Source organism: Carcharodon carcharias, chromosome 2, assembly GCF_017639515.1.
Source record: "Carcharodon carcharias isolate sCarCar2 chromosome 2, sCarCar2.pri, whole genome shotgun sequence".
NCBI lineage: Eukaryota > Metazoa > Chordata > Chondrichthyes > Lamniformes > Lamnidae > Carcharodon > Carcharodon carcharias.
This window is the reverse complement of record NC_054468.1, coordinates 237,059,502-237,068,603: the sequence shown is the minus strand read 5'-3', so window position 1 is coordinate 237,068,603 and position 9,102 is coordinate 237,059,502.

Below are 9,102 nucleotides of genomic sequence, written 5' to 3'. Positions count from 1 at the left end.
ACAGCACTGGGACCCTGTCCCGGGTTAGTGAGGCCAGTGCACAGCACTGTGACCCTGTCCCAGACTAGGGAGGCCAGTGCACAGCACTGGGACTCTGCCCCAGGTTAGTGAGGCCAGTGCACAGCACTGGGACCCTGTCCCGGGTTAGTGAGGCCAGTGCACAGCACTGTGACCCTGTCCCAGACTAGGGAGGCCAGTGAACAGCACTGGGACTCTGCCCCAGGTTAGTGAGTCCAGTGCACAGCACTGTGACCCTGTCCCAGACCAAGGAGGCCAGTGCACAACACTGGGATTCTGCCCCAGGTTAGTGAGGCTAGTGCACAGCACTGGGACTCTGCCCCAGGTTAGTTAGGCCAGTGCACAGCACTGTGACCCTGTCCCAGACCAGGGAGGCCAGTGCACTCCACTGTGACCCTGTCCCAGTTTAGTGAGACCCGTGCACAGCACTAGGACCCTGTCCCAGACCAGGGAGGCCAGTGCACAGCACTGTGACCCTGTCCCAGACCAGGTAGGCCAGTGCACAGCACTGGGACCCTTTCCCGGGTTAGTGAGGCCAGTGCACAGCACTGTGACCCTGTCCCAGACTAGGGAGGCCAGTGCACAGCACTGGGACTCTGCCCCAGGTTAGTGAGGCCAGTGCACAGCTCTGTGACCCTGTCCTAGACCAAGGAGGCCAGTGCACAACACTGGGACTCTGCCCCAGGTTAGTGAGGCCAGTGCACATCACTGGGACTCTGCCCCAGGTTAGTGAGGCCAGTGCACAGCACTGTGACCCTGTCCCAGACCAAGGAGGCCAGTGCACAACACTGGGACTCTGCCCCAGGTTAGTGAGGCCAGTGCACAGCACTGGGACTCTGCCCCAGGTTAGTGAGGCCAGTTCACAGCACTGGGACCCTGTCCCAGACCAGGGAGGCCAGTGCACAGCACTGTGACCCTGTCCCAGACCAGGGAGGCCAGTGCACTCCACTGGGACTCTGCCCCAGGTTAGTGAGGCCAGTGCACAGCACTGGGACCCTGTCCCAGACCAGGGAGGCCAGTGCACAGCACTGTGACCCTGTCCCAGACTAGGGAGGCCAGTGCACTCCACTGGGACTCTGCCCCAGGTTAGTGAGGCCAGTGCACAGCACTGGGACCCTGTCCCAGACTAGGGAGGCCAGTGCACAGCACTGGGACCCTGTCCCAGACCAGGGAGGCCAGTGCACTCCACTGTGACCCTGTCCCAGTTTAGTGAGACCAGTGCACAGCACTAGGACCCTGTCCCGAGTTAGTGAGGCCAATGCACAGGGCTGGGACCCTGTCCCAGACCAGGGAGGCCAGTGCACAGCACTGTGATCCTGTACCAGGTTAGTGAGGCCAGTGCACAGCACTGGGACCCTGCCCCAGGTTAGTGAGGCCAGTGCACAGGGCTGGGACCCTGTCCCAGACCAGGGAGGCCAGTGCACAGCACTGTGACCCTGTACTAGGTTAGTGAGGCCAGTGCACAGCACTGTGACCCTGTACCAGGTTAGTGAGGCCAGTGCACAGCCCTAGGACCCTGTCCCAGGTTAGTGAGCCAGTGCACAGCACTGGGACCCTGCCCCAGGTTAGTGAGGCCAGTGCACTCCACTGTGACCCTGTACCAGGTTAGTGAGGCCAGTGCACAGCACTGGGACCCTGCCCCAGGTTAGTGAGCCAGTGCACAGCACTGGGACCCTGTCCCAGACCAGGGAGGCCAGTGCACAGCACTGTGACCCTGTCCCAGGTTAGTGAGGCCAGTGCACAGCACTGTGACCCTGTCCCAGGTTAGTGTGGCCAGTGCACAGCACTGGGACCCTGTACCAGGTTAGTGAGGCCAGTGCACAGCCCTAGTACCCTGCCCCAGGTTAGTGAGCCAGCGCACAGCACTGGGACCCTGCCCAAGGATAGTGAGGCCAGTGCACAGCACTGGGACCCTGTCCCAGTTTAGTGAGCCCAGTGCACAGCACTGTGACTCTGTCCCAGTTTAATGAGGCCAGTGCACAGCACTGGGATGCCTCTCATCTCTTTGCCTCAGTACCCCACCAAACCTTCACAGGAGCTTCTCTATTATTAAAATTGAATAAATAAAAATGAATATTATAAAACTGTCCTGGTAGACAAGAACATTATATTGATTAGGATGACCCTGATTCTCCCTTACGTTTTCCCGCACTGACAGGTTCAGTTGGGCTGGTGTTGATTTGCTAAAGTGCCCCTAGCTCCCCCTAGCTCGGGTCCTGTGGCTAACAGAGAAACAACAACCAGATTTTTCCTGAATGCTGCTAGCTGGTCTCTCCAATGGCCTAATGCTTAGCGGCTGGATAAAACAAGCAAAAATTCTAATTTGGAGAAAAGATTCAGCCAACCAGGGATTGGCTTAAATCACTTAGGGGAAAGTTATTACTTTTTTTAAAGCTTAAAGCCGAATGGTTAACAGATAAATAATGATAAATGAAAATTCAAATAATGAGGATAAACATAGGGAAAAATGATAATGGAAGAAATGCTCCCAGAACAGAAATGCTTTTAAATCAGTTATTATGTGAATTTAACCTTTTAGGGGTATGTGTAAGAGTGAGAATAGATTTTTTAAAAAATATTTTGGGGAATATTGTGTTATTCTGTAAAGAAGGACGGGTGACTATGTGTCTGGGTGTGTGTGGGTGTGTCTGGATTCTGTGTGTGCATGTGATGGGTGTTTGTGTGTGTGTGATTCAATTAAGCTGGACAGAGTTTGATATGACTCAGGTTGTCTGGGAAGTTTGGAAACATGAAAAAGATAGAAGTGTAAGGTTTGAGGTGCAAGTAAAGAGGTTAGATCTAACATTTAGCCTTTTAGATAAGTTGAGAGTTTGTTTGAATATCAAATGGGGAGTCAGAGTGTCAAGAAATATGTTTGCATCTTGCCAGAGTCCACAGGTAAATAATAGTGGGGATATTATATTTTGTTGACCCAAAAGCTAAGACAAGATGAAAGACAAGGTGAGCATGAAAGATCTTATATTTGAAGGATCTGCGTTTCAAAGTGGTGTGAGGCCAATGGGATGATATGAAAGCGGGGAAGGTATATTAGAGTTACTGTAGATAGCTGGATATGGCTGTTGAGCTAGAGATGGCTGGAGATAGCTGGAGCTGTTGAACTATAGCTGGAGCTCTGGGCTGGGAGAGGATGCAGTTTGAATCACCAGTCCAGTCAAGCCAGAAAAGCCTTGGGCCGCAGCAAGCAGTTTTATTCTGAAGTGGATTCTGCTGCAAAGAGGAAGAGGGTAAAGGTCACATGGTACACCTTTTTTTTGAAGCTATACTGGTTTGCCTTGTGTAATATTACTGGATTTAATAGTAGACATCTATAAGGGAGTGTTGCCTGTAAGGTGTTTACATAGAAACATAGAAAATAGGAGCAGGAGTAGGTCATACAGCCCTTTGAGCCTGCTTTGCAATTCAATGTGATCATGGCTGATCTCCATATCAACGCTGTACTCCTGTGTTCTCACCACACCCCTTGACAACTTTAGAGTCCAGAAATCTATCTATTTCCTTCTTAAATATATTCAATGACTTGGCCTCACAGCCTCTGTAGTAGAGAATTTCATAGGTTCACCACTCACTGAGTTAAGATGTTTATCCTCATCTCAGCCTTAAATGGTCAACCCTGTATCCTGAGACTGTGACCCCTTGTTCTAAACCAACCTCCCACCCCCCCAAGCCAGAGGAAACATCATCCCTGTCAGAATTTTATACGTTTTAATGAGATCCCCTCTCATTCTTCCAAACTCCAGTGAATACAGGTCTCGTCGGCCCAATTTCTCCTCATATGACAACCCTGCCATCCCAGGAATCAGTCTGGTGAACATTCGCTGCACCCCTTCTATGGCAACTATAACTTTTCTTAGGTAAGGAGAGCAAAACTGCACACAATACTCCAGGGGCAGGATTTTACACATCAGCAAACGGGGGCAGGGCCCACTCACTCAAGTGTAAAATGACGCATGGTGACATCAGGGGGGCTCCCAACATCACCCCGCCCCATTTAAATTTTCAGGAAGGCGGGGCCGCAGCGAAATCAGCTGTGCACCTGCCGACCTGACAATGGCCAATTGAGACCATTGATGAATTAAGTAGCTAATGGACCTGCCCGCCCAACGTTAAGGTTGGTGGGAAGGCCGGGAGCCCCGGCGGGAACTAGAAAAAGCATCAAACCTCATCCACGGGCTGACTGAGGTTTCATGTAAGCTTTAAAACATTTTAATAAAGGTTTTGTAAAAATTATGGACATTTTCACATGAGGGGACATGTTAGGGAAATTTTAGTTGTCTATTTTTATCTTTTTTACATTTACGGCCGACCTCCCTGAGGCTGCACTTAGCCTCAGGGAGACGAATGCGCTCTTTTGTGCGCATGTGCGAAAGAGAACACTCTCAATTTTGTGATCCCTCCTCCGCCCCCAGCCCACACAGGGAGCGCATAGCGCTTCTGTGTGGACATCACGGTGGGTGGACCTTAATTGGCCCACCCATGTAAAATGGCAGCATGCCTCTGATTGGGGGCACCGATCGAAAGTGCACCTGTACATGCCCAACCTTCAACTTCCCCCCCAATGGGGAATTCAGCCCCAGGTGTGGTCTCACCAAGGCCCTGTACAGCTGCAGTAAGACATCCTTACTCCTGTATTCAAGTCCTCTCACAATGAAGGCCAACATACCATTTTCCTTCTTAACTGCTTGCTGCACCTGCATGCTTGCTTTCAGTGCTTGGTGTACAAGGACACCCAGGTCCCTTTGCTCATCAACATTTCCCAACCTGTCACCATTTAAGTAACATTCTGCCATTCTGTTTTTCCTACTGAATTGGATAACTTCACCCTTGAAGCCTCTTAACACCTTCCTCAACGCTCACATTCCCAGCAAGTTTCAACACGAAAGTGACACATCAGCAAACTTGGAAATATTACATTTGGTTCCCTCATCCAAATCATTGATATATATTGTGAATAGCTGGTGCCCAAGCACTGATCCCTGTGGTACCCATTTAGACACTGCCTGACAGTCTGACAAAGACCCATTTATTCCTACTCTCTGTTTCCTGTCTGCTAACCAATTCTCAATTCCTGCCAATATATTACCCCCAATCCCATGTGCTTTAATTTTACACACTAACCTCTTATCTGGGACTTTATCAAAAGTTTTCTGAAAATCTAAATACACCACATCCACTGGTTCTCCCTTATCTATTCTGCTAGTTGCATCCTCAAAAAACTCCAGTAGGTTTGTCAAACATGATTTCCCTTTCATAAATCCATGTTGACTTTGTCTAATCCCATTGATGTTTTATAAGTGTCCTGTTATCACAACATTTATAATAGACTCTAGCATTTTCACTGCTACTCACATTAGGCTAACCAGCCAGTCAATGACAACTAGGGATGGGCAATAAATGCTGGCCCAGCCAGTGAAGCCCACATCCCATGAATGAATTTTTAAAAATCGCTGTTTTCTCCCTGCCTCCTTTTTTAAATAGCGTGGCTACATTTGCCACCCTCCAATCTGCTGGGGTGGTCCCAAAATCTCTGCCGGGCCCTGTACCACTTGTGGGTTTGACCAATTAGAGAGTTTTTGGGGGAATGTTTTGTAAGACTAACCTTAATTTTGCAACTGTAATCTTGTGTGCTTAAGTTTTCTTTTATTCTTGTAAATAAAGCTTTTACTTTAAATTTTTAATATCCCAAAAGTGTTATTGGATCTCTTACTGCTGAGGTCAGTATGTCTTCTCATTAACAGAATACAAAAAAAATGGTTATGACACAAAAGCCAAGTTTCCCTCTGGGGTTTGGTTTGCACAGCAATTCACATCAGCTGTTGTCAGAACGGTAAGATTGAACTCAATAGAAAGAGAAGTGAGGTGGGTGTGTAGTGGGGCTGACTTTTTTACCACTCACTTCTCCCATCACTGAGAGTTAAACTCAGCCCTGTTATTCTTAAATTGTAAAATGGTATATTTTAGCAATCCAAAATGTGAATAATAGTCACTCTTGAAATTATTAGCAGCTTTATAGTATTGTTTCTCACACTGCCACTGTCTGTGATGCTGGAATATGGAAGCAGGTCCATCAAATTCAGGTCTCCAGAGGTTATGGTGAGGCCACGCAGTATCCTGGTCAAGTCATCTCCAGAATACTCTGCCCTCAAGCTTGGAATCAGTGTCCCCAGTTGCTGCCAGGTACTCCATTATGTAAGAAGGTTAAGCAATGTCGAATGGTGCGATAAGCCTGGCTTGTCAGCTCCCAAGACCAATGTCAAATAAGATGCTACGCATACAGCATAAGCTATGGCCCCAGTGGTAGCCCTCTCACCTCTGATGGTCTTAAGTTCAATATCACTTTACTGTTTGTGGGAGCTTGCTGCGTACAATTTGGCTGCTGTCTTTCCCACATTACATTCAAAGTAATACAATGGGTGTTTGGGACACCATGATACTGTGAGAGGAGCTAGATAAATGCAAGCCTTCTTTTCTTAAGGCTTTATTATAGAAAAACATAAGAGAGCAAGTTAGAGAAAATAAATTCAAAAAGCAGTGAGTTCATGCAATCTGCAAAGGAATATAGACAGGTTAAGTGAATGGGTAAGGATGTGGCAGCTGTGGAGAATTGTGAGGTTATTCATCTGGTAGCAAAAATAGTGAAATAGGTTATATTTTAAATTAGGGGAAACTGTTAATTGTTGCTGTTCAGAGGGATTTGGATGTCCTTTTACATGAAAGACAGAAAGTGAGCATACAAGAACAGCAAGCAGTTAGGAAGGCAAATGGCACATTGGCCTTTATTGCAAGGGGGTTGGAGAATAAGAGTAAGGAAGCCTTTCAGTAATTGCACAGGACTTTGGTGAGGCCACATCTGGCATACACAAGAAGACAAGAAATAGGAGCAGGAGTGGACCACAGCACCATTTGCCTTCCTAATTGTTTACTGTATTTGTATGTTAACTTTCTGCATTCCTTGCACAGGCACACCTAAGTCTCCCTCAACATCAACACTCATAAGTTTCACACCTTTAATTTAATGTTCTGCTTTTCTATTCTTTTGACCAAAGTGAATAACTTCATCCTTCCCCATATTATATGCCATCTGCCATCTTGTTGCCCACAGACTTACCCTGTCTATATCACTTTGCAGCCTCTCTGTGTCCTCCTCACAGCCTATCTTCCCGCCCAGATTTGTATCATCAGCAAACTTCAATACATTACTCTCCATCTCTTCACCTAAGTCATTAATATAGATTGAAAATAGCTGAGGCACCAGCACTGATCCTTGAGACACTCTACTACACTCTGCCTGCTAGCTTGAAAAAGCTTTGTTTATGCTCATTCTCTGCTTTCTATCTATCAACCAACCCTCTATCCAGGATAATATATTATCCCCAACTCCATAATCCATTATCTTACCTATTGACCTTTTGTTAAGCACCTTATTGAGTGCCTTTTCCTAGCCCAGCTGTACCACATTCACTGGTTTTCCTTTATTTACCCTACAAGTTGCTTTCCTAAGTGCATTGTTAATATTTCCTTAATAATACATTTGACCAACAGGTGAAGCTAACTGTTTCATGCTGTTACTATGCAATCGCTAACAAGATATTGCCATCAAGCCAAAAAAGATGTTCCACTTATCACACAAATGAGTATTGTGGTATATGAGTTTCAGTGCCGGTGTGATGCCAGTGTTAAGGACAGGAGGGGGTGGGGCTAATTTAAACAGTGTTAATTCTTGCTCTCACCACCCATCCGTAAACAGAAAGGTGTTTTTGATTTGTTTTCCCTTTGACAAGTGGTGGTGTTTCTCGTAACCCCTCAGTTTGGATGAACTCCAATTTCCGTTGATAACCCCACCACAAACTTCAGACAAGATGAACTCAAAGGGTTACTTTATTTGAACATGCTCCAAATGCGGGAGGAGGGTCACAACATTTCCTCCTTTGCGTTCATACAGTAAAAGAGGCAAAGAGGAAAGAAAGATTTACAGTGCAGAGACCACAGAGAAAAGAAATATTGTTTCATGTGTATTCCAGTATCTGGAATCAAAGTCCAATATGGTATTCCTTCTGTAGATCAGCAGGTTGAATACCAATGCTGTACAATTCTCTTTTCCAGTGGTATTGTCTTCACACAATGAGATAGGCATGCAGAACTGAATTAGTCTTATAGGCAATGGTACAGAATTTCCAGTAGAAGCAGTATGGATGGGGCCAGAGCTCCTTGTCTGTGAGGCTGCTAGTCAGATGGTTAAAAAAGCAGACTTAGACTTACAGTTCAGCAAGGCAATATTACTGGTTCCACAAGCCAGAGGCCCATGTAACATGACTTCCACCTCACCACACTGTCTTTGATAAAGGACATGTATCCCTTGTCTGTGTCCCTGATATTGTTAAATGTCTCAACCATTAAAAGTTCAAAGGAAGGTTGCAGGGCCCCTTTGTCTTTGCAGACAATCAGAGTCCTGTTAGCCAGCCAGGGTTATGAAATGCAGATGGCCTTTGTGTAGCTCTCTTAGAAGAAGGGCTATACACTCACAGGGAGCCGTTAGTTGCTCTTCAGGGATAAGGATATGTGAGTTTATCTGATACAGCCAGTTAGCATCTCTTGTTTGGAGTCACAGCCAGACATGGATTCAGCCATTTTAGTTCTTTGCCCAGTTTGAAATTTTTAGAGATAACAATGAGCATATCTCTATTATTTTATAAGAATATTATACAGGAGTAGGTCTTAGTCCCTCACACCAGCTATATAGGCCGGATGTCCCAAAGACTGGTGGATCATATCAAATAGCACACCCCTTCAGCTGTTCACAACAGGCAGTATATACTGACTATACCCAACCAGCCCGTGCTTGCAAAACTTAAAGCATAGTGTCCAACATTAGATGTGACTCTGCAATTGAAGAACACCTGCTAAACAATCCTGATTTTGCTAAGAATTACATTGAAAAGCAATTTAAGATTGTCAGTCACGCTCACAGTGTGGCTCACTTATGTATGAAAGAAGTTCACACACAGAGGGCCCTGTCCTTTGCAGACAGAAGGGACAGGTCCATATATTGTGCCTGTTTCAGCGAAA